The following is a 24,816-nucleotide window of genomic DNA, read 5'->3' on the forward strand; positions in this document are numbered from 1 at the left end:
ATTTCTACTGGAAATGCCTTTTGGTTAAACTTTCAGAAAGGAATTTGCATTTGCACTGTTAAATATTTATATAGCTTTAATACACATAAAAAACAGCTGCTTGTTTAAGTAAAATAAATGGATGTTTGGGGTTTTTTTTGCACTGTATTTATTTGCCCAAGAGTAAGTTTGCTAATGATGTTGGTTGAAGCTAATAGAAGCAGTCACGAGAACTAAATAATAGCGCTGTTTTAACGGCACCCTCATCATAGTGCTCTCAAATGCAGCAGCAATCCATTTACTCAAAGTCATAACAGATAGAAAGCAAGGCAGTAGCCTGTGTTCAGAAAAACCCAAAAACATTTTATTCAAATATAATAACCACAATGGTGGAGAGGGAAACAAAGAGAAACTGGCTTCTTTTTCCAGTATAACCATGTTTACAGGCTGTTCTAGTGTTTATGTTTTACACGCTTGTCCAAACAACAAATAAGTTAAATTTCAAAAGGTCTTTTCCAGCGAACATAAGAAGAAAATAAAAGTCTGGCGTAGAGTTAAGTCTTCAGTGTGATTTAGTGCATCTCAAATAAATGAATAATCCAAAAAGTATTGTTAGGATTTAAATATATATATATTCTTAATGCTTATTTTCTGATTAGATTGTTTCATGTATTTTAATAATAGAGGCCTTTATAAACCAGGCCCAGAGGTGACAAAGATCTAGGTCGGAAGGTGACAAGTTGCCCTGGCAACAGACTTTAGAAAGGAGAAGTAAAAAAAAGAGGAAGTTTAGTGCAGAGCTGCACCTGAAATCTGACACAAAGAAAGAGGAACTGAGTAAACTGAGGGTGTGTGTGTGACGTGCAGCGGAAATATATATAACCATGCTGGCTGCTACTGCTTTCAGACCTGAGCGTGTGTGTTCATGTGTTCGGGTCTCCGTTTCCGGAAATGTAAAATAAAGATAATTTTTTTCAGCTTTCTTTGCTGCCAAAAGAATTCAAAGAACGAAATTTATAGTATCTTTATTAATACTGGAACAAACAAGCAAATAAGGTAAAATATTCCCTCCAAACAAAACGTTTAAAAACATACAAATTTGACAGGAAATCTATCTGCACCTTCCAGTGTGCAATGTGGCAATAAGTTCGCCCATGTTTGGACTTCTTCTGTGTTCCGCAAATCAGTCCGTGGATGATTACATTGCTCCGCCCATCAAAAAGTCTACGCATGCGCGAATATCTCAGTTAGTGGACTGACGATTGTTGGTTGGAAAATTTTTACATTTCACCCAACCTTACTGGGTAGTCTAAAGAGCACTGAAAGGAAGGCAACTGGACTTCCTTGAAGATGTTTCAACTATCTTCTGAGAAGCTTCTTTGGTCCTAAGAGCAATTAGGTCGGTTTACCAGGTCCCAATTCAATTTGATTTTGACTCTATCAGAAATATTATTCTTATATTATAATATTATAATTATGATCATATAGCTTGGATATATATAGTGTAGCCCTGACAGAGCCCATCACCCACTGGGAACGAGTCCTTATTGCCGGCAATGCGAACCAAGCTCTTGCAACGGTTGTATAGGGATCGAATGGCCCGTAGCAATGGGCCAGACACCCCATACTCCCGCAACACCTCCCACAGGACACCCCAAGGGATTGTTCCTCCTGTATCCGAGGTTCGACTAGCGGACGAACTCTCCTTTCCAGCACCCTGGCATAGACTTTCCCAGGGAGGCTGAGGAGTGTGATCCCCTGTAGTTGGAACACACCCTACGGTCCCACTTCTTAAAGATGGGGACTACCACCCCGGTCTGCCAGTCCACAGGTACTGCCCCTGATCTCCACGCAACATTGCAGCGGCGTGTCAACCAGGACAGCCCTACATCGTCCAGAGCCTTCAGGAACTCAGGGCGGACCTCATCAACACCAGGGGCTCTGCCACCAAGGAGTTGTTTAACTGCCTCAGTGACCTCGCCCCCGGAAATTGGCGGGTCATTCCCCTCATCCCCAGACTCTGCTTCCTCCTCGGAAGACGTGTCAGTGGGATTAAGGAGGTCCTCGAAGTATTCCTTCCACCGCCTGAAAATTTTCTCAGTCGACGTCAGCAGCGCTCCTCCAGCACTATACACAGTGCAGGTAGAGCACCGCTTTCCCCTCCTGAGACGCCTGACGGTTTGCCAAAATCTCTTCGAGGCAGTCCAAAAGTCTTTTTCCATGGCCTCTCCGAACTCCTCCGAACTGTTGAAGCTCTGCCGGAGGTGTGCGTGTGTGATCTCGCAGACTGGGGCCTCTGCTAGATGTTCCCAGCACACCCTCACTACGCGTTTAGGTGCACCAGGTCTGTCCAGCGTCCTCCCCCGCCACCTGATCCAACTCACCACCAGGTGGTGATCAGTTGACAGCTCAGCCCTTCTCTTTACCCGAGTGTCCAGAACATATGGTTGCAGGTCTGGTGATACGATTACAAAATTGATCATCGACCTACGGCCTAGAGCGTCCTGGTGCCACGTGCACTCTTATGTTCGAACAAGGTGTTCGTTATGGCCAATTTGTGATTAGCACAGAAGTCCAATAACAAAGCACCACTCGGGTTCAGATCAGGGAGGCTGTTCCTCCCAATCACGCCCCTCCAGGTCTCGCTGTCGTTACCCACGTGAGAATTGAAGTCTCCAGGTGGAGCACCTTCCAGCACCCCCCCATGGACTAAGGCACCACCAGACACTCGCCTTGGGCACCTTCCCTGGGCCTGGCTCCAGGGCGGGGCCCCGGTAACCCTATCCCGGGCGGGTTAACTGTTCGCTCGATGTTCTTTTCATAAGGGTCTTCTGAATCGCTCTTTGTCTGGTCCCTCACCCAGGACCAATTTGCCATGGGAGACCCTACCAGGGGGCAAAAGCCCCCAGACAACATATCCCCTGGGATCCCTGGGACACACAAACCCCTCCACCACGATAAGGTAGCGATTCAAGGAGGAGATTTTCCAATTGGCTAAAAATTACAGGGGAGAGGGATGCTGCTAGCTAGCCAGTCCTGTATAATATGGCCTTAAAGCGAGCAAAAAAAGGTAATTCCTGGACTTTTATGCCAATTTGGACAGAAGACTGGGGTTTTGTGCAACAGAAAGATCATGCTATATGTGCCCTTTGCCTTGAGAGTGTTGGTTGCCAGACCTCCAATGTTAAACAACAGTTTGAGATGAAAGATCAAGAAGCTTCAAGTATGAGGCAGAGAAAGTTGAATCAATTACACGTGCTGTGTCAAGATATGAGAAGCAAGCAAGTACTCTTGCACATTTTTACAGCTGCTAAACATCATGGACCATAAGTAAGTTTTCGTATTGGGCAGTGCATTGCTAAACATGGAGAGCTGTTTACAGACGGAGAATTTATTAAGGAGGCTTTTCTCTCAAGCTCAGAGATGTTATTTAATGGGCTTCCAAACAAAGATGCAATTAAAGCAAGGATTCAAGACATACCTGCATCAGCCAGAACTGTGGAATGATACATCCAGGAAATAGGTAACAATGCCAGAGCCCAACAAACAGCTGCTTTGAAAGAAGCCCAGGTGTTTAGTGTAGCTTTGGACAAAAGCGTTGATATCAGTGAGGTTCCACGTTTGGCTGTTCTGGTAAGATCCTGTGATGTGGAAGTACAAGAGGAACTCTTCTGCTTAACCCCAATGCCTGAAAAAACGTGATGTGGGGTGTGGTGAGGCGTGGTCGGCGACGCCGTGCAGGTCTGCAATCACGTCCGCCGTGTGAAAACACGCTCTAAATGATGATCTGTGGTCCCGCCGTGCCTTATTCACACCACGTGAGGGTATTGGCAAGGTTTTTAAGGAGTGTTTTGATGAGCGAGGCATTGGCATTACATTGTGCTGTGACAAATAATGATGCACCAGCCATTGCTGGAAAACACAGGGGTGCTGTTACCTTAATTGAGGAACAAGTTGGTCATCTCATCATTAAATAACACTGAATAAAAGAGTTAGAAAACCTTTGTGCCAAGATGTCAAATTCAGATCTTCATGACGCCATGGCCACAGTGGCAAAAATTGTGAACTTTATAGTTAAGCAATCTGCTTTGACACCGCCAATTCCAGTCTGTGCTCGACGAGATGGATAGCTCATGCATAGACATCCCACTCCACTGTGCTATCAGATGGCATAGCTGTGGAAATGTTCTGGAACGATTTGTGGATTGTTTTGATGTGGTTAGAAAAAATCCTGGCAGAAAAGGTGCAAAGCCGTCCGAAGTCAGAGACCAGAATTGGGTTGAAAAACGGGACACTTCAGCGAGTTACAAAATGTGATCCCCAGATAACACAACTGGCAAATACAAAGCAGCGGCAGGGATCACATTAACCTGCAAATCCCAACATAACTCTTCCAAAATTATTAGACACCCAAGCAATGGCACTGGATTCGCTACTGACGCCAGGTGAACTCCAGGAAGCTCTGATAAATATGCCCAATCATAAGGCTCCAGGTCCAGACGGTTTTTCAACAGATTTTTACAAAGAATTCTGGACGATTGTGGCACCAGCTTTTCACAGGATGTTGCAGGAAATCAAAGAAAATGGTAGACTACCACCATATATGAACTCTGCAAATATCAGTCTCTTACTAAAACCAGGCAAAGACCCTGTATTTCCTTCAAGCTATCGTCCAATATCCCTTATTAATGTAGACCTTAAAATAATCTGCAAAGCTCTCTCAAAAAGATTAGAGAAAATAACCCCCCTTTTAATTCATCCTGACCAAACTGGTTTTATAAAAGTTAGGCACTCATCAACAAATACACGTAGATTACTTAATTTAATAGACCACTCATGCAGTAAAAACATTGAAACCATAATCTTTTCTTTAGATGCAGAAAAAGCATTTGACAGAGTTAACTGGAAATTTCTATTTGCAACTTTACACAAATTTGGTTTTGGATCCTCTTTCATAAACTGGTTAAAAATATTATATAATTCCCCAACAGCTTGTGTCAGAACAAATGACCAAACATCCTCCAGCTTCCCTCTCTTGAGGGGTACCAGACAGGGATGCCCACTCTCCCCTTCACTGTTTGTAATTTTTATTGAGCCAGCAGCAATTAGACAGGCTACAACAATTACGGGCATAAAATGTAAGAATGTAGAACATAAAATCAGCCTTTATGCGGATGATGTGTTACTTTTTCTCCAAAATTCACAAACCAATCTCTCTGGGGTAATTGCATTGATAAATTCTTTCTCAAGTGTCTCAGATTATTCAATTAACTGGTTGAAATCAACAGTTCTTCCGATTAATTGCTCCTTCCATAAATTCTTCTCCTTCCCCACTGCAATCTGGAAATATAAAATATTTAGGTATTAATGTCTCTCCTAAGCTTTCACACTTAACTAAATTAAACCACATCCCACTTCTAAAGAAAGTAGAAGGCGATCTGACTAGATGGAAATCTTTACCCATATTACTCATGGGAAGGGTCGCCGCTATAAAAAAGATGGTCTTGCCAAAAATAAACTATTTATTTTCAATGATCCCAAATAAGCCATCACAAGATTGGTTCAGATCTCTAGACTCGTATATTTCTAAATTCCTTTGGTAAGATAAACCCCCACGTATCAGCTTAAAAACACTACAAAAGACCAAGGATAAAGGAGGATTAGATCTGCCAAACTTTAATCACTATTTTTTAGCCAATAGGCTTCAGTTCATCTGTTTGAGTACTTGTTTGAGTACTTACGATTGTTTTGTTTTTTTGTTGTTGTTTTTTTGTACTTTTCATATTTTACATTTATATTTATTATTGAAACTTGCACCAAGGGAGCGGCACTCCAATTTCGTTGTACTCTGTACAATGACAATAAAGGCTATTCTATTCTATTCTATTCTATCTCTAGATGGTTTAAACACACCCTCTTAGATGAACCTTGGATAGATGTAGAACAGGCACTATGTAATAATCTAGAAATTTCATACCTACCATTTTTCAGCTCAAACATCAAACGACATGAATGCTTTAAAAGCATCAACATCAGCTCTTCTCTGACAGCATGGTGGGAGATTCTAAAAATGACAGAGTCTTCATTAATCCCATGCAAACGTACACCTATCTGGAACAATCCGGACATATTACAAAACAATAATATGATAAACTTTCCAGTTTGGAATTTCAAATGAATTAAATACTTGGAACATATATTGGAAGGAACAAACTTTATTTCATTTGACAGACTAGTTACACAATATGGGATCAACAAGAAACGATTTTTGGAATATCAACAAATTAAATCCATAGTAAAAAGAAATGTAATCCTAGTGAAGCTGAATTACAAACACCATCGAGTGTGGTACAATTTTTTAGTCTAAAACCCCCCAAATTATTGTCTAATATATACAGAACACTTTCTAAAATAGATGAATCAATATCCCTTCCTTGCAAAATGGGAAGCAGATTTATCGATCAGCTTAGACCAAAACCTTTGGTCTCAGATATGCTTAAAAACCTTTCAATGGATCAGCAATCCTAGTTTTCAATTAATACAATACAAAATATTACATAGAGTGCAATATACTGGTCATGGGATGTTCAAGATGGGCTATACGCTGTGAAGATCAGAGAAATATTTTACTGCTATTGTTCATGGTCATCATCACTACCATTGCATTAATAACATTAATAACATAATCTACAGCATTGATATTGTATTCAGATGTTTAAACATATTGGCACCCAATTAACTTTTATTACAGGTGCAGTTATAACCACTTTAAAGTGTTGAGTTAAATCTATAATCTTAAATGCTTTTGAATGCTTCATAATGTTAAAAGTTTATATGCAGATTATATTGCATTATAAAAGAAAGCGCTAACTCTGAGTACACTCTGTGCCAAAGTAGACAGGAAACGTAGGCTTTTGCAGAGCGTGCTTGTGAAAGTGAAACTAAAGCAGAGTCTAAGTGTGAGTTACTTTGAGAAGCTGTTGGGAGGATGCTATTTGAATAATCAGGTTATTCATTATTATCTTTTATTCATTTATATCTTTTTATTAAGCTTTGAGTAGTGGCATTCATTTACAGCATTTATTCAATATATTACATATATATATAGTAGGGGTGCAACGATACACAAAATTCACGGTTCGGTTCGGTTCGATACTTTGGTGTCACGGTTCGATATTTTTTCGATACAAAAAAATGTTCATGCCTTTTTAATTTGTCATTTATTAAAATTATAAATATATATTTTAACTCAAAAGTACAGTTTTTAAATTTAACCCTAACCCTTGTGCGTGTTTTTTATTTTGACAGCGAATGCGCACCTGCGGACCACTTATGTGCAGCCCTGGTTATTTAGCTCGTCATATTGCAGCCACAGAAATTCTTTTGTCCATGAAACCATAAAGCTGCACTTTCTTTTTGCCTTATAGTCTGATTTGTCATAACTTCTCCGTTTTGTGGTAAGCTTTTCTTTGGCTGTCACTTCTTCACCCTGACCTGTCTTATTTGGCTCAGCAGAACTGAAATGCTTTTACACACTCACTCACATAAGCTCAGCGATTCTCTGCGCGATCAACCTCTCACATGTTTAAGCTTGCTGCGGGAGATTTCACTTGTCATGTTTGCATAGTAAGCTAACGATTAATAAGACGATGTCAGAGGAATTGGTGCACAAATTATCATCACTCACAGATCAGTACTGTCGCTCTCTATACACAGTTCGCACGATTGCAAAGTGAAAGCAAAAAAACGAGCGCAAATTCAAACGCGACTTCAATATGTCACATATTGACAGTGGCTCACCGATGCCAATGACATAATTACCCAGCTACATTTCTGAAAGAATGCAAAAGCATTGACATATATTTTTCCTACAATAGCCCGACGGGCAGGGCAGAGATAGATTTTGGTAGCCCGACTGAAAAAATCGCTAGCTCCGGGACGTCGGGCTAGCGATATTGCAAGCCCTGTATCTGATTGAGGAATCACTCATCTTTGGAAAAGAGAGTTTATTACAGAGAAATGGCTCTTTCCAAAATAAAAGCTATACTATCCGCTTCTTCTGGGCTATATTCTCAGCAGCATAAGGAGAATCATGTGCTAACAGCTGTCTAAATGACTCGGCTAAAGTTAGTAGCATGCTTGCTTTTTTTTGTCTGCTTCCACTTGTCTTTGCACTAGGATGATGTCGGCGTAAATGTGCAGTCATATTCATTGTGTTCCCACTAGTGCTTTCAGGTTAATCTCGTTGAAATGACCTTAACGCCACAACACGGCAAATCTCCGTTAACGAGCTACCGCCGATCGCTCTGTGCATGGGGCTAGACGGCCAACACGTTAACAAGCTAACTGCGCTAACACACTAGTTCACACCAATGTAATTGAGCATTGCATGGCACATCCAACATACTGTTTTACTTTAGTCCATGACTCGCTTACCTTCAGGGTCATACGTCACATGAAAACCAAAATAATTCCAAACGCCAGATCTGAATGAGGGTGGGGGAGGTGCCCTGCGCTCTTCCTTCTGACTATGCTGTCTGTGTTGAGCGCTCAGTGGATCTGCGCTGGACAGTGCAGCCTAGGCGGAGTAGTCGAACACAGATTCACTGAGCGCTCAACACAGACAGCATCGTCAGAAGGAAAATTGATAAAATAAATTACAAATGTTGTATTGTTCGATACATATGCGTACCGAACCGAAAGCACTGTATCGAACGGTTCAATATCGATACGAATATCGTTGCACCCCTAATATATAGTTATAGTAAACTGCTACACATCTGAGAGTGGCCTCTGTCTGGTTGTGAGCGTTAGTGGGTGAGGTGAGAGGTGACACAGAGTGCCAATTGAGGTCAGGACACACACACACATACACACTGTAGGTAGGCTTATGTTCTAGGTGAGAGTTCAGACATATTTTGCTTGTAACTGCATTTTTGTGCGTGCAGAATTTCTAGTTTGTTGCAGAGCATGGCCCGAGGTTTTGGAGAAGCGAGAGCGAGCTACCGGAAGCACCTGGCGTGGAGGCGAAGAAGATGCTCTTTCAAACAGTGTTAAAGTCGTTAACGGAGCATTTGTGGTTTTGAAACTTATGCATGTGATGATGCATGAGGGGGTGTCATAAAATTAAACCCTGATGGTATAAAACAACTGCTTGTGTATTGTTAGGGAGATCGATGCTGTCTGAGTACAGTGTTCATCTCCCACACGTGTGTTCATTAAAATCATCATTTGACTCCACCCGGCCGGATCAGTGTTTTATTTTGGAATTCCTCCTGTATCCCTCCTCAATATTTGAACCCTTAACAACGCCTTCCAACAACTGCTCACACTGTCTAGCAAATACACCGGACAATTACATCCACGCTCTTTGGTTCTGTCCACCAGTTCAGAAGTTTTGGCGCGAGATATGTGAAGACTTATCAAAGTGTCTGAAATGTAACATTCCAGCCTCCCCTTTAGTATGCGTGCTGGGCAACTTGGATGAGGTCACTGCAGAAATAAACATGTTGTTTTTACGGCCCTATGCATTGCCAAGAAAATGGTCCTCATTAACTGGAAAAATAAAAATAATCCTAATTCTAACCAATATAAAAACCATCTAATAGATCACATTAGTCTTGATAAAGCCTCTGCCATCACATTTGATCAATCCCTTTGGGCTCCTTTGATCGGCTTCATCACCTAGTGGGGGTGGGGGGTCATGGTTTGGTCCTGCCTTCGCTATTGTGGTTGATATGGGGGTAGGGACGGCCTTAGGACGTCTGGGGAGTCCCTAGGGACGTTTCCCTAGAGGGACTAACCTGGGGGATGTGGCCATGACCTGGTTAGGGGCTCTGGTGGCTCTTAGATGGTGTTTTCCTTGTGGCTGCATACAGCGGAGATGGAGGAGGGTCTGTGCTGGCGGATGTTGGTTACTGGCCTGGTAGCCTGGCTGCTGCTGGGTGGGTCCGAGATGGGCGTGGAGGCTTGGGGGTCTGGGGGTGCTCGGCCCCCGGTCTGGGGTGCTGGCTGGGCCTTGGGGGCTTGGGTCCTGGCTGTTGTGTCGCCAGAGCTGTGGGTGGGTGGGTGGGTGCAGGTGGGGCTTAGCCCCAGTGCAGGGGACCTCTGATGCATCGGTCCAACTAGGGGGCTCTCTAACTGGTGGGGAGGCTGTTATATCTTTGCAGGTGGTCTCCTCTCTACAGGAGCTCACTCTGCAGGTGGGGGAGAGATATAGGAGAGGTGGAGAATGAACTCAACCTGGATGTCTATTGTGTTGTGTAGTTCGGGAGATGATTGGATGATGGGGTGCAGTTTTCTCCCGGGTGGAGTCGGGTGGGCTCCCCCGGACTCTGTGGGGCTGGGCGCTGCTGCTGCTGTGGGCCCCGGTCCGGATGGGCCTGGGCCCCTTTGCCCTTCCCTCCCCATCTCCAGCTGCCTCCCTCTTCCCGCTCCACCACAATCACCCACACATTCAGGGCCTTGGGTTAAAGGTGTGTCACCAGGGTGCAGGGGAGGCATCCCCCCCTCTGTCCCCTTCTGGCTGCCTCTGCCTCAATTTTATCCCACAACTTAGACATTCACATTACTCACACTCTCATTACACATACATATAGGATCTTGGGGGTGGGCACGCTACACTGTTTCCAAATTACCATCAGGGTGTACAACCTCACCCCTGGCGTCGTTGCCCACCTCCCAATTTTAAATACATGTAGACATTGAGAGCTAGCAGGAGGGGCTGTGCGCTTACCTGCTGCTCTCTGGCAGGTAGCTCCATGCCCTCCTTGGTTTTAAATGCACCTTAGAACACACATGCATCAACACTACAATGAGCGGGTGGAGGGAGGTTTGGAGTCTTCTCTCACCCCCGTTCTCTGCGGCCTGCTGGAGCGGGGGGGGGCTAGGAGGAGTTGGCCGTCCGACTGCGGTCTGGAATGTGGGGCCTCCCTGCTGCTGCCGAGCCGGGGCAGTCTGCTTCTCTCCACCCCAGGGAAAAGGGTTACACTACCTGGGTCTTGGTGCAGTTTCCCCCTCCGGGGGCAAGGGTACCTAGCCCTGGGCTTAGAGTACGCTTGGGGAGTGTGATTGTGTGTACAGCGTCTCTCAATGTCTGTCTCCACGTTGGGTGAATGTTGAGTGCATATTAGAGCATGAGGGTGGGAATGGATGTTTGTTTCTGTGTGTGCCTGTATGTCTGTGTCTATATGTCAGGTCAGGTATCAGACGCCACCTCTCTGGGGACATCTCAGGCCCTCCAAGGTATGGAGGCCTATCTCCCCCCACCACTTCCCCTGTCAGTGGCAGACGCCCGCAGACATCGGTGCCTGGGGATGGGCGTCCAGGTACACACCGGCTCACTCCTTGGTGGTTGCTTGTCGGGGCCTGGAGCCTGGGGCTCGGTCACTCAGGCACAGCTGGCTGCCGGCGGAGCTCCCGGGCACATCACTGCAACTCCCCCTGGCTTCTGCTCCGCGGCTGCTGAGTGAGCCCTCATCTGGGACTCTCCTCAGCTCTTTCTGGGATAGTGGCACAGCTGCCCCTCTGTTGGTCTTCCTTGGTCTCTTGTGTTCTGGGGGCCTCTGGATGTCTGGAGTCTTGATCTCCTCCATACCTGCTTCATGTCCTGGAGGACGGGGCTGTTGCTCCCCACACCCTCTAGCAGATCATTACATGAAGGAACCTTTTAAATACGAGCGCGTCCATGCTCACAGGTGTACACACGGGGACTCACACACACAAACTACACCCTTTTTGGCTCCTACCTCAAACCACACTGTGCGCTGTCGATCTTACGTGCTGCACAATAATGTTTAATATTTAGTATTTACTGTTACACTCCCATAGATCATCGTGATGTTGTTTTTTTATGTTGCTCGTTTTGTTCTTTCTTCTGCTTGTTTTCTCTTTTTTCTTTTTCAACAGGTGATCCAGGAGATTGATATATGTATTTTTTGTCTGCTTATTTTGTTTCTATTTTGTTTTTTGCCCTTTATCCCCGTCCCTCTTCCCCGTTGTTTTTCTTTCCCTCTTTCTTTCTCCCCTTTCTTTTCCCCAGTCAAGTCTGTCCCGTATTAAACAAGTAAAAATAAAATAAAATGAACAATAAAAGGTGAATCAAATACACCATTACTGGGATGGTCCATTTAGTAAAGTAAATCCGTTGGGCATCTTTCTTCGCCTTTAGACAATAATTCTGATGGCAAAAGAGCCAAACGGGACAGGCAAAAAAAAAAGAAAAAGAAGAAGGATCTAAAACTTGGAGATATAGTCATTATAATGGATTCTTCTGCACCATGTGTTTCCTGGCCACTTGGAAGAGTTCTGGAAACCATTCATGACAAAAATGGACTTGTACAATCTGTACTTTTAAAAACAAAAACTAACATTCTTGAAAGACCTGTAACTAAACTTTACCTGTTACATTAGACATTGGTATAAAAGTGTATTTAAATGCTCTGTTTGCTTTTGGTTATTTATGTGACTTTATATGTCTAAAGTAGACTGTGTGAGTGGCTCCTTATTTTCTTTGTGATTAGAATTGCCATGTCTGATAGCCATTACAATTAGTGGTTGGGGCGTAGGAGCCATTTTTGGGTTAATAACATATGTGGCCACCAGAGGTCACCTTTTTCTGTTTTGGTATGGTTTGTTCATGTAAAGGTATTTAAGGTAGACACACTTAGTCGGCATCAGGTGTGTCGTTAATTGTAAGAAGGCAAACAGTTTGTGACCGGCAGTGTTGGGTAAGTTACTTTAAAAAAGTAATTAATTACTAATTACTCTACAGTACGCAGAGGTAGCATCTCTTCCACAATGTTGCCTGCAATCATTTTTTTAAGCTCACCTTCAGATGTTTTCTGTGCTGCTGAAGTAAAATCCAGCTTTGCCTGCTTAGCAGGAGTTGCCATGGTGTTATCCATGGATGACGAACAAGAAGTGTTCGTCTATGCTCTCATGTCATGCGCTTCATTAGATTACTCATGCTATTAACAGCTGCTGATAGTTTTTTCTCGCCAAGACATATAGCTTACATATTACTGTAATATTCTTGTCTGCTTGTTTCAGAAAAGTGAAGAGACGGGACTATGTCCATTTCATAAAACAGCCACTCGCTTCAGCCGAGTCCGACATCTTCCGCTTTAGAATACAACTATGCAGCAAACTGGTGCGAAATGACACGCACCTACACTACAGCGATGTTAAAGCGGCAGAGTTTACTTCTATGTTTAGAAGACAAATTATTGAAATTAAATAACAATATTCAGCGAGTTTAATTATTTTACAATGTAACGCAAGTACATTGAACAGTAATTAGTTACTCTATTTTTTCAGTGGAAAAGTAATTTAATTACAGTAACGCGTTACTTAGTAACGCATTACACCCAACACTGGTGACCGCTGCACTGTTATGTTAAGATGATATTGGAATAAAGACCAAAAAGGAAGAGATAAGTACTGCTGGAGCTATTGGACTGTTTAATTAATTCATGCATACCAGGGACATCGTGTCACCCCCGTTAACGACCACCTCAGTGGCTTCAAGCGTAGGCTTTGCCTCTACAATTATTCCTGTTAAATATTAAACTCCACTGAGACAGCTGGTGACACAAATCTGAAGGCTAGACTGTCCCAGTTTCCAGCCTCGCATTTCCAGCCTTCTCAGTCTTCGAAGGATCCTGCCCACATAGACCGCGAAGGCTGGTTCCTCTGAACAATGCGGCTTATGTTTTGGGATACACAATTCATAGCGCGGCGGTGGGTGTGGATAATTTTGCCGCAAAATGCGGCAGAAGGGAGCGGCCGAAGAGTGAACTTCGCATTTATTCATGTGCAAATGTTTAATAATGAAGAACATTAAAACATTACTGTTGGCCACATGTGAGCAAAGTTATGAGACATTAGTGATGTTTGTGCTAGAGATGGCACGATACTACTTTTTTATGTCCGATACTAATATCTTAAATTTGGATATCTGCCGATACAGATATGAATCCGATGTAGTGTGTCTTTTAATTAATAAAATAGTTTTTTAATATCTTGCTGCATTTTGTATAAGTTCATACTCAAGTTTAAATAAACAACAACACTAAAGCTATTCTGTTATACCTGTATGTAAAAAATACACTGCACCCAAAATATTTCATAGTTCAGCAACAGTGATCAATCTAATAAACTTAAACCTGCTCCATCTGTTGGGTCTGTCTAGCACAGGCCCACCGCTGGAACGAGACAATTTAACTACACAGCAAAAGCACCGAACACCAAGTAAGCAAAGTTCTTTGTGTTACTCATGCATGAGGGAGACCGGAGCCAGATGTCGTTCCGCCCACTTGACCTCTGTCGGACTCTCAGCCAGGTTCCCCATAGCACTAATTTTATTGTGGTTAGATGAATATGCATAGGTTCATCAACATATGACGTTTACATACACACAAAGAGTACCTTGCCTGTGCGTTGTGCAAGTGTGTGTGTGTGTGTGGGGGGGGGGGGGGGGGGGGGTCAGTTATAGTGTGACCCCATAAACGACTTCCCTAAACCTGCTGGCCTGGAAGTCCAGCAGTTCATCTAAAAACCATGGCATTAATTATACAACTATAAGCATACAATCAGTAGATATTTCTAAGCATAAATGACAATCAACAATATAAATCTAACACCATCCTTCCTATTCTGGTACGAATAGGGTTGCAAACTCCAAGCAAAAGAAAGAAAATAGGGAACCAGCCCCCACCCTCCACCTCGTGATGCTTAATCAATGTAATCAACTTTAATTTGATGCAGTGTGAAATAAATGCACATAAATAAATTATTTTTCAACGATAATTAAATAGATTCAGCATCTTTCTTCAACAGAATTGCAGACTGCACAGATGGTACCTTCCCAAAGGAAATAGTACTATAACTTACTAGGGTATATTAGACTTAACAGTTACTATTTACAGTATTGGACTTCTATACATTTTACATCAGATTAAAACTTTGGGTGTAAGATTTAGATAATTATTTATTAAAAGCTAGACATTTTAAAACAGAATAAAAAAGAAAATTATGCCTTTGTGCCCCCCTTTTCCCTGTTAATGCCCTATCGGCCCCCCTGGCTAAACTTACCAGCCGTCAGTTACGTAGAAAAAGATCCTGGTCTAGAAAGTAATATTAAATAAATTCTAACAACAGCTTATCAAGCTTAAACGTGCTGCTGTTGTTCAGCCGCTGGTTTCCTCTTTCTGGCGCAAAGTGGGCCAAAAACAAAGATAGAAGGACTCGCGACAGAAAAGCCGAAAAGCTGATCATTAATCAGTTTCACGATGGAATTAGCAGCAGGAGAGGGAGGGAGAAGAGGCACTTGCTCCATACATCGGTTGTTAAGCTTAACACGGGAATGCTTTACAAACATTCAGAGATGAACTTACTCACTTGCTTTACTTCTCTCTGGGATAACTTCCTCGGAGATGAAATGCCGCATTGCTAGCGAGGCCACAAATACACACAGCCGCTCTGTCACGAGAGCACACTGCTGTGTGGCCGGCATAGTGTACAGGAACATCTGTGCCGAGTATAACCTGGAAGTCCCGAGGTCAAAATGGGAGATGCCCCCAAGGGTGGTGGAGAGTGACCGAGCTAAGATCCTGTGGGACTTCCAGATACAGACGGACAAAATGGTGGTGGCTAACCAACCGGACATAGTGGTGGTAGACAAACAGAAGAAGACGGCCGTAGTGATCGATGTAGCGGTTCCGAATGACAGCAATATCAGGAAGAAGGAACACGAGAAGCTGGAGAAATACCAAGGGCTCAGAGAAGAGCTGGAGAGGATGTGGAGGGTGAAGGTGACGGTGGTCCCCGTGGTAATCGGAGCACTAGGTGCGGTGACTCCCAAGCTAGGCGAGTGGCTCCAGCAGATCCCGGGAATAACATCGGAGATCTCTGTCCAGAAGAGCGCAGTCCTGGGAACAGCTAAGATACTGCAGGACCCTCAAGCTCCCAGGCCTAGAGGACCCGATATATATATATGTATAATTGTTATTTACTAACTAATCTTGAAATGACTGTTCAGTACAGAAATAAAGCCCAACAATCATGTTTTTACAGTCTCGTGGTCTCAGCCTCAGATACTCAACTAATCAAAGTGATGTCATGACAAAAATGAATGACAAACAAAAAAAATTTTCTCCTTCATTTCTGTCAAACAAAGCTGTATCATCATCATAGTATCATGGTTGCTAGGCAACCTGAACGGCCCGACGAAGGCTAGACCGTCCCATTTCACAAGCCTCTCACTTCCGCGCACCGTACGTAGTACACGTAGTGCGCGTATTTCAAGCGTACGGTCTCTTAATTGGGATACAGCCATTGATACGGAGAGACTAGTGTAAGGCTGTTCCAATTCTCAGCACCGCTCTTCTCTTTTCCTGTGTCCTTAGCAATTCTCCTTCCCATGATGACGTTTTCAACGAGGCCCAGGAAAAGAACCGAGGAAAAGGAAAGAGGAGGTACTTTTGGAAAACACCCCACCTACTCACGATGTGTAGCGCAGTCACGTGACCACACAGTAACAAACCACAGCAGAGTCGGAAGAGTGGGGCGGAGCAAAGTGTGTGTGCGTGCGCAGGAGAGGAGTCGAGCAGAGAGAGCTGCTTTGTCATGAAACGGGAGTAAAGTAGTGAACTTAGAGGAGAGAAACAAACTAAAGCATCGATCATAAACCACTACCAACGTCCTGATCGATATCTGCATCGATCTGCCCACCCTTGTCTCCTGGATCGTAGCTGCGATCAGCGTGAACCACGTGGGTCTCTGCTCCCTGATCTGTTTCCTGTGTTTGGAAAGAGTTGCAGCTTCATCGCGGAGTTTCTCTCGGTTTGTGGGCTCATCTAAAGGTAAGCACCGAGCTAACTTTACTGTGAGTTCAGTTCATGTTGAGTTTAGCTCCTGAATGAGGTCTTCTGCTGCTCTCCTCGGTGTCTGTTCACAGTTTATTGTGAACACGTTGAGAGAAGAGTGAGAGAGTGTTTGGAGAAAAACACCAACTAATCATTAGCTCAGCATGCTGGGAGAAGTTGGAGCAGAAAAGTCTTTTCAGCAGCCCTGCAGCTGTTTTTCTGCCTGCACCAAACCTCTACAGCCTCGTTTCTATTTGAAGTGATAACAGGAAGTCAGAGCGATCTGCTGCAGTATCAGGGTCACAATAAACTTTGTCCAGCTGTATGGGCTCAAAATGTGGTCATAAATATTTTGTACTTGTAAAAAAGATTTGTATGTGTAAAAAAGATTTGTGTGTGGACTTTGCCAAAAAACCCTGCAAGTTACAAGTACGGATTTTGACCCTATTTTTCTTCCTTTCATCTGATTGGTCAATGTCATGTCAATCACAAATGTAACAATCCAATCAGAGAACAGATGGGTTTGGCTGTCGGAGGGGCGCTTTTTTGAACTGCAGGTCCTTGAAGGGTGATACAGTTTGAAGCTGGAGGATCGCTATATAAATATCGATAGCAGCTAGGTCCCCTAACTTTCAGTAGCTGTTGAAAGGAAAAAGTTGTGGTATGTCAGTGGTTAGAAATACCATTATTACTTTAGGATTAGTTTAACACAAAGTCAGGGCTGACCCAGGACCATTGCTGCTCACATCGGACGCAGGATGTGCTGCTAATGCTAACTGCTAACTAAAAGCAAAGGATCCAGAATTTGTTACGCTGGCTGCTGGGCTCTGTGGGTTTTTGCAGCAGCTCTACCTGTACTAGATGCACCTGCTCCTTGTCTTTTCTATCTCTGACTTTATGTCCTCTACAAGAGTTTGTTTTTTTTGCTGGTTCTTCAAATGTTCAATAAAAACATGTATGCTAATTCATAACGAAGAAAGCTTTGTAATGAAGACTGTCATTTCCAAAACACTGCCCGCCCCCAACCCGCGGTCCGCAGCGCTGTTGAAAAGGCTGTGGAAGTCCCTGTATTAAACACGTAGACCTGTGACACAAAAATCACCAAACTCGGACGACCACAGACTGTTTTCCTTCGTGGTGATGAAGGAAAACGCTGGGTTGGCATGTAAAAGGGCATTTATTCCCTTCAAAGACCTGCAGTTCAAAAAAAGCGCCCCTCGACAGCCAAACCCATCTGCTCTCTGATTGGATTGTTACATTTGTGATTGACATGACATTGACCAATCAGATGAAAGGAAGAAAAATAGGGTCAAAATCCGTACTTGTAACTTGCAGGGTTTTTTTTCTAAGTCCACACACAAATCTTTTTTACACATACAAATCTTTTTTACAAGTACAAAATATTTATGACCACATTTTGAGCCCATACAGCTGCTGTGGATGAACACATGAGAGGAAGTGAACTCCTACAAAGTCTCATTTTAATGAGTGTGGCTGCTGTAAAGTGATGCACAGGAAGATGTTAACAAAAACTAATGAAACAGAGATGAAAGTTCATATTTGAAAGCGCTGTGAATTAAAATATAATGTGGTGGTTAATGTGCAGCTCTTGTTGAGTTGGGAGAAGAAGAATGTTTTTAATCCTGTTGGGTATTGTTAGGATTTAAATATATATATTCTTAGCTGTGAACCAGAGCTGGTCATTATTCTAACTCACCCTGGTGTGTGATGCTGTGCAGCTTCCTCACAGAAGCTGATGTCACAGCATCTCTATAATAATCCAAATTGTTGTTAACAATCCTGAAAACCTGCCAGTCGGTGCAGTCCAGACACACCTGCAGATTCTCCACAGCCTCATCAGTCCACTGCTTCAGTGTCTTCACAAAAGCTTAAGACAGTTTCAGTTTGTGCCTGTTTGCAGGGATCAAGTGAACCATGACATGGTCTGAGAATCTTGATGTAGTGTCAGATGATGACCCTCTTACTATCAGCTCACCTTCTGTTTTGTAGAGTATTTTTCTTTTCCTTTTTTAAAATAAAATCTATGAGGTTCAAATGAAGCACCAAACTTCTTTTACTCAATCAGTGGAGGTTCATTAGTGCATTTTCTCACCACTGTTTTTAACTAGAGGCTGTTACGAAATAAATATATATCCTTAGTCCTTATTTTCTGATTATATTGTTTTTTGTGCTTTGTAATAAAGTCTGTGAGAAAGAACGAGGTTAGAGGGTGACAGGTTGCCTAGCAACAGAGGCTTCAGTAAGGGGACGTTAAGAAACAAGAAGTATAGAGCTGCTGCACCATATTAATAAAACACAGGAAACTAGATGGAAAAAGCGTGTGTTAGTGTGACAGGCCTCCGTTTCCGGAAATGTAAAATGAATATCTTTTTTTTTTTTTTTAGCTTGACTACTCTGAGTCCAGTCTTTCTCTGTCGCCAAAAGAATTCAAAAGAACGGAATTTAATAAGGCTGACACACTGACTGAAGACATTTAGTTTGAGTGGATTTGAGCTTTCCATCTCAGCTTCGTTTGGTCAAGGATGAAATACATATAAATATATTTTTGTTCCAGCTGATCATCAGGAGGAGACGAGCCATTTAGACTCAGCTCAGCCACTACAGAGGAAACAATGACTTCAACCCAAAAGGTGAGCAAGAATATCTCTGTTATTGAACCTGTGTGCAAGTTACAACTCTCATTGTAGCTCATAATTGTAATGTCATACTATCACTAGAAGGTGGTGGTAACACACCTACGACGTGTTTGTTGACATCTTTGATTCCACTAATGGAGTTTCAGTTTGTTCCACGACTGCATTTCACTCACTGCCTCTGTTTGTATCTCTGTCACTGCAGGACCAACACGGAGCGAGAAGTCAGCGCTCTCAGGAGGCCGACAAACCTCACAGAAGAAAGGGGCAGAAAAAATACAGCTGTGACGAGTGTGGGAAATCTTTCACCCACGCTGGAAGCTTAAAAACACACCAACTCATCCACAGTGGCGTTAAAGCATACATCTGTGACTTGTGTGGAAAATCTTTTACCTGGGCTGGAAGCTTAAAAACACACCAACTCATCCACAGTGGCGTTAAAGCATACATCTGTGACTTGTGTGGAAAATCTTTTACCTGGGCTGGAAGCTTAAAAACACACCAACTCATCCACAGTGGCGTTAAAGCATACATCTGTGACTTGTGTGGAAAATCTTTTACCCAGGCTGGAAGCTTAAAAACACACCAACTCATCCACAGTGGCGTTAAAGCATACACCTGTGACTTGTGTGGAAAATCTTTTACCCAGGCTGGACGTTTAAAAAGACACCAACTCATCCACAGTGGAGTTAAAGCATACACCTGTGACTTGTGTGGAAAATCTTTTACCCAGGCTGGAAGCTTAAAAAGACACCAACTCATCCACAGTGGAGTTAAAGCATACACCTGTGACTTGTGTGGAAAATCTTTTACCTCGGCTGGAAGCTTAAAAAGACACCAACTCATCCACAGTGGAGTTAAAGCATACACCTGTGACTTTTGTGGAAAATCTTTTACCCAGGCTGTTAACTTACAGACACACCGACTCATCCACAGTGGCTTTAAAGCATACACCTGTGACTTGTGTGGAAAGTCTTTTACCCAGGCTGTTAGTTTAAAAAGACACCAACTCATCCACAGTGGAATTAAAGCATACACCTGTGACTTGTGTGGAAAATCTTTTACCCTGGCTGGAAGCTTACGATCACACCAACTCATCCACAGTGGAGTTAAAGCATACCGCTGTGATCAGTGTGGCAGAGCTTTTACCCACAGTGGCCTCTTACAGCGTCATCAAGTTATCCACTCTGGATTTAAGGCGTACAGCTGCCACATATGTGGAAAAACCTTCCACTTGCTAGGCAGCCTAAATATTCACCTCCGCATTCACACTGGAAATGACGTTTACTGCTGTGATCAGTGTGGGAAACCGTTTGTGAGATATAAAGACTTAGAACGCCACATGTTTACCCACACTGTGGGGAGACCTTATAAATGTGACCTGTGTGAGAAGACTTTTAAAGCGCCACGTTACCTTAAAATCCACCAACAGATCCACACCAGAAAGAAACTCTGCAAGTGCAGTTACTGTGAGGTATGTATGTATATTGTTATCTTCTTATTTAAGACTGACTGTTTGGACCAACTCTTCTCATTAAATTGTGTTCGCATGTTAATAATTCTACTGGACTCAATGGCATCTACTGGAATTTTGAAAATGTCAGTAAAGAACATAATAAGTCATCAAACTAAAAACCATGATTACTGTAACTTTGCATCCATATTTGAGGATTTGCAGTTGCACTTTCATTCAAATATAATAAACACAATGGTGGAGAGGGAAACAAAGAGAAACTGGCTTCTTTTTCCACTATAACTATGTTCACAGGCCGTTCTAGTGTTTATCTGTCTTACACAGATAAACACAGATATCTGTCTTAAAATGTGTTCAATGTGCTGCCCATTGTGTTGGATTGTCAATGCAACCCTCTTCTCCCACTCTTCGCACACTGATAGCAACACCGCAGGAGAAATGCCAGCACAGGCATCCAGTATCCGTAGTTTCAGGTGCTGCACATCTCGTATCTTCACACCATAGATAATTGCCTTCAGATGACCCCAAACATAAAAGTCTAAGGGGGTCAGATTGGGAGACCTTGGGGGCCATTCAACTGGCCCACGACAACCAATCCACTTTCCAGGAAACTGTTCATCTAGTGATGCTCGGACCTGGCACCCATAATGTGGTGGTGCACCATGTTGCTGGAAAAACTCAGGGAACGTGCCAGCTTCAGTGCATAAAGAGGGAAACACATCATCATGTAGCAATTTCAAATATCCAGTGGCCTTGAGGTTTCCATTGATGAAGAATGGACCCACTATCGTTGTGCCCCATATACCGTGTTGGGAAGGTTACTTTTAAAATGTATTCCATTACAGATTACAGAATACATGCCCCAAAATGTATTCTGTAACGTATTCCGTTACGTTACTCAATGAGAGTAAAGTATTCTGAATACTTTGGATTACTTAACATATTATCATGCTTTTTACAACTATGTGAATGTACTATTGCTGTGTGATTTATTACTGTTACTGAAGGTCTGCGGCTCTGAACCGTAGTAAAGGGACCTCTGACTAATATGGGTTCCGTGTCGGGCTCATAGCCGAAAAATAGCTTTACTTTTTTTTTGTGGGTCAACTTTTCTTGCGAGAGACAGAGAGAGGCGTTGAAAGGCTGCTCCAACAGAGCTTATTGTTTTGGAGGAAAACACGAACAGAGTGTACATTCGAGTCTTAATAGCTTACTTGCACACAATGCACCCGACCCCTATTGCGCCTCCTGCGAGTGGTGGGCCTGCGGGAGGATAGGCCCATGTCTCCTCTTCGGGCCCCATGGACTAAGGCACGGCCACCAGACACTCGCCCTCGGGCACCCTCCCCGGGCCTGGCTCCAGGGCGGGGCCCCGGTAACCCTATCCCGGGCAGGGTAAACTGTTCCCTCGATGTTCTTTTCATAAGGGTCTTATGAATCGCTCTTTGTCTGGTCCCTCACCCAGGACCAATTTGCCATGGGAGACCCTACCGGGGGGGCAAAAGCCCCCAGACAACATATCCCCTGGGATCCCTGGGACACACAAACCCCTCCACCACGATAAGGTAGCGATTCAAGGAGGAGATTTTCCAATTGGCTAAAAATTACAGGGGAGAGGGATGCTGCTAGCTAGCCAGTCCTGTATAATATGGCCTTAAAGCGAGCAAAAAAAGGTAATTCCTGGACTTTTATGCCAATTTGGACAGAAGACTGGGGTTTTGTGCAACAGAAAGATCATGCTATATGTGCCCTTTGCCTTGAGAGTGTTGGTTGCCAGACCTCCAATGTTAAACAACAGTTTGAGATGAAAGATCAAGAAGCTTCAAGTATGAGGCAGAGAAAGCTGAATCAATTACACGTGCTGTGTCAAGATATGAGAAGCAAGCAAGTACTCTTGCACGTTTTTACAGCTGCTAAACATCATGGACCATAAGTAAGTTTTCGTATTGGGCAGTGCATTGCTAAACATGGAGAGCTGTTTACAGACGGAGAATTTATTAAGGAGGCTTTTCTCTCAAGCTCAGAGATGTTATTTAATGGGCTTCCAAACAAAGATGCAATTAAAGCAAGGATTCAAGACATACCTGCATCAGCCAGAACTGTGGAATGATACATCCAGGAAATAGGTAACAATGCCAGAGCCCAACAAACAGCTGCTTTGAAAGAAGCCCAGGTGTTTAGTGTAGCTTTGGACAAAAGCATTGATATCAGTGAGGTTCCACGTTTGGCTGTTCTGGTAAGATCCTGTGATGTGGAAGTACAAGAGGAACTCTTCTGCTTAACCCCGATGCCTGAAAAAACGTGATGTGGGGTGTGGTGAGGCGTGGTCGGCGACGCCGTGCAGGTCTGCAATCACGTCCGCCGTGTGAAAACACGCTCTAAATGATGATCTGTGGTCCCGCCGTGCCTTATTCACACCACGTGAGGGTATTGGCAAGGTTTTTAAGGAGTGTTTTGATGAGCGAGGCATTGGCATTACATTGTGCTGTGACAAATAATGATGCACCAGCCATTGCTGGAAAACACAGGGGTGCTGTTACCTTAATTGAGGAACAAGTTGGTCATCTCATCATTAAACAACACTGAATAAAAGAGTTAGAAAACCTTTGTGCCAAGATGTCAAATTCAGATCTTCATGACGCCATGGCCACAGTGGCAAAAATCGTGAACTTTATCGTTAAGCGATCTGCTTTGACACCGCCAATTCCAGTCTGTGCTCGACGAGATGGATAGCTCATGCATAGACATCCCACTCCACTGTGCTATCAGATGGCATAGCTGTGGAAATGTTCTGGAACGATTTGTGGATTGTTTTGATGTGGTTAAAGAAAATCCTGGCAGAAAAGGTGCAAAGCCGTCCGAAGTCAGAGACGAGAATTGGGTTGAAAAACGGGACACTTCAGCGAGTTACAAAATGTGGTCCCCAGATAATACAACTGGCAAATACAAAGCAGGGGCAGGGATCACATTAACCTGCAAATCCCTGAATTAAGAAAAGTCATATATGCCCAGTTTACTTTTTTCTTATCATTGTTTTACCATCTGCATTTTCTGTTGTATATTTCCTTTGCTGTTATGGTTAAATGTTATGTTATGGATAAAAAGTGTTTTTTGAAATATAGCAAATATAGTTCTATAAAGTTGTTCTGTATAGTGTGCAACTGTTGATATGCAGCATTATTAAATTTATTGTTAATGCAATTATTGCGATGACACATTGACTTTTGAGGAAATTTTAGATGCCACTCATCATCAGAAAGGTTGCCTACGCCTGCTCTACAACAAAGACCTATTGAGTCTCAGTACCAGGTCACTTTACTCTAGCATGCAAAGTGCTTTACCGTGTTGTATAAAGCACTTTGAGTGCTCAGGCAGAGTAAAAAAGTGCTTTATAAGAATCAATCCATTTTACTTGTATTTACTAACTGAACAACAGGAGGGTCATCTAACTAAAACCAATCAGTGTATCCCACCTGACCCCCTCAGAATCAGCTTACTTTTAATAGTTTGTGAGTTTTATTTAAATGTCCTCAAAGTATGGTGAGAGTCTGTCTGCAGCCAGGGTACCAGTGCTTGTTGCTGTTCCTCTACATCAAAGACATTTATTGTATCCCATTAAGCTGAGTGTTATAATGAAAACAGTAAAGTGTAATTGGACATTGGCAGAGATGCTCTTTATTTCAGGCGACTTTCAGAATTAAAATGTTGAAGGAATTCCCTGACTTACACTGTCTTTGTGTCTTTGTTTAGAAGCAGAGTGACACAGATGGATCCAGTTCTCAACCCTGTCGTCGCTGTGGTGGTGGGAAAGACTTTGACTCTGCAACAGACCCTAAAAATATAT

At 43.2% G+C, this 24,816-nt stretch overlaps 1 pseudogene across 1 annotated transcript; it reads left to right on the top strand.

The window, feature by feature from the left end:
- The first annotated feature begins 16,571 nt into the window (after positions 1–16,571).
- On the top strand, positions 16,572–20,971 carry LOC146567725 (uncharacterized; annotated as a pseudogene). The gene is made up of 3 exons (XR_014893970.1): positions 16,572–16,841; positions 19,420–19,495; positions 19,704–20,971. The product of XR_014893970.1 is annotated as an uncharacterized LOC146567725 (transcript).
- The last annotated feature ends 3,845 nt before the right edge of the window (positions 20,972–24,816 follow it).

The sequence above is a fragment of the Mchenga conophoros genome, linkage group LG9 (assembly GCF_057382185.1).
Source record: "Mchenga conophoros isolate Kocher_MC1m ecotype Shallow Benthic linkage group LG9, M_conophoros_male_GT1.1, whole genome shotgun sequence".
Lineage (NCBI taxonomy): Eukaryota > Metazoa > Chordata > Actinopteri > Cichliformes > Cichlidae > Mchenga > Mchenga conophoros.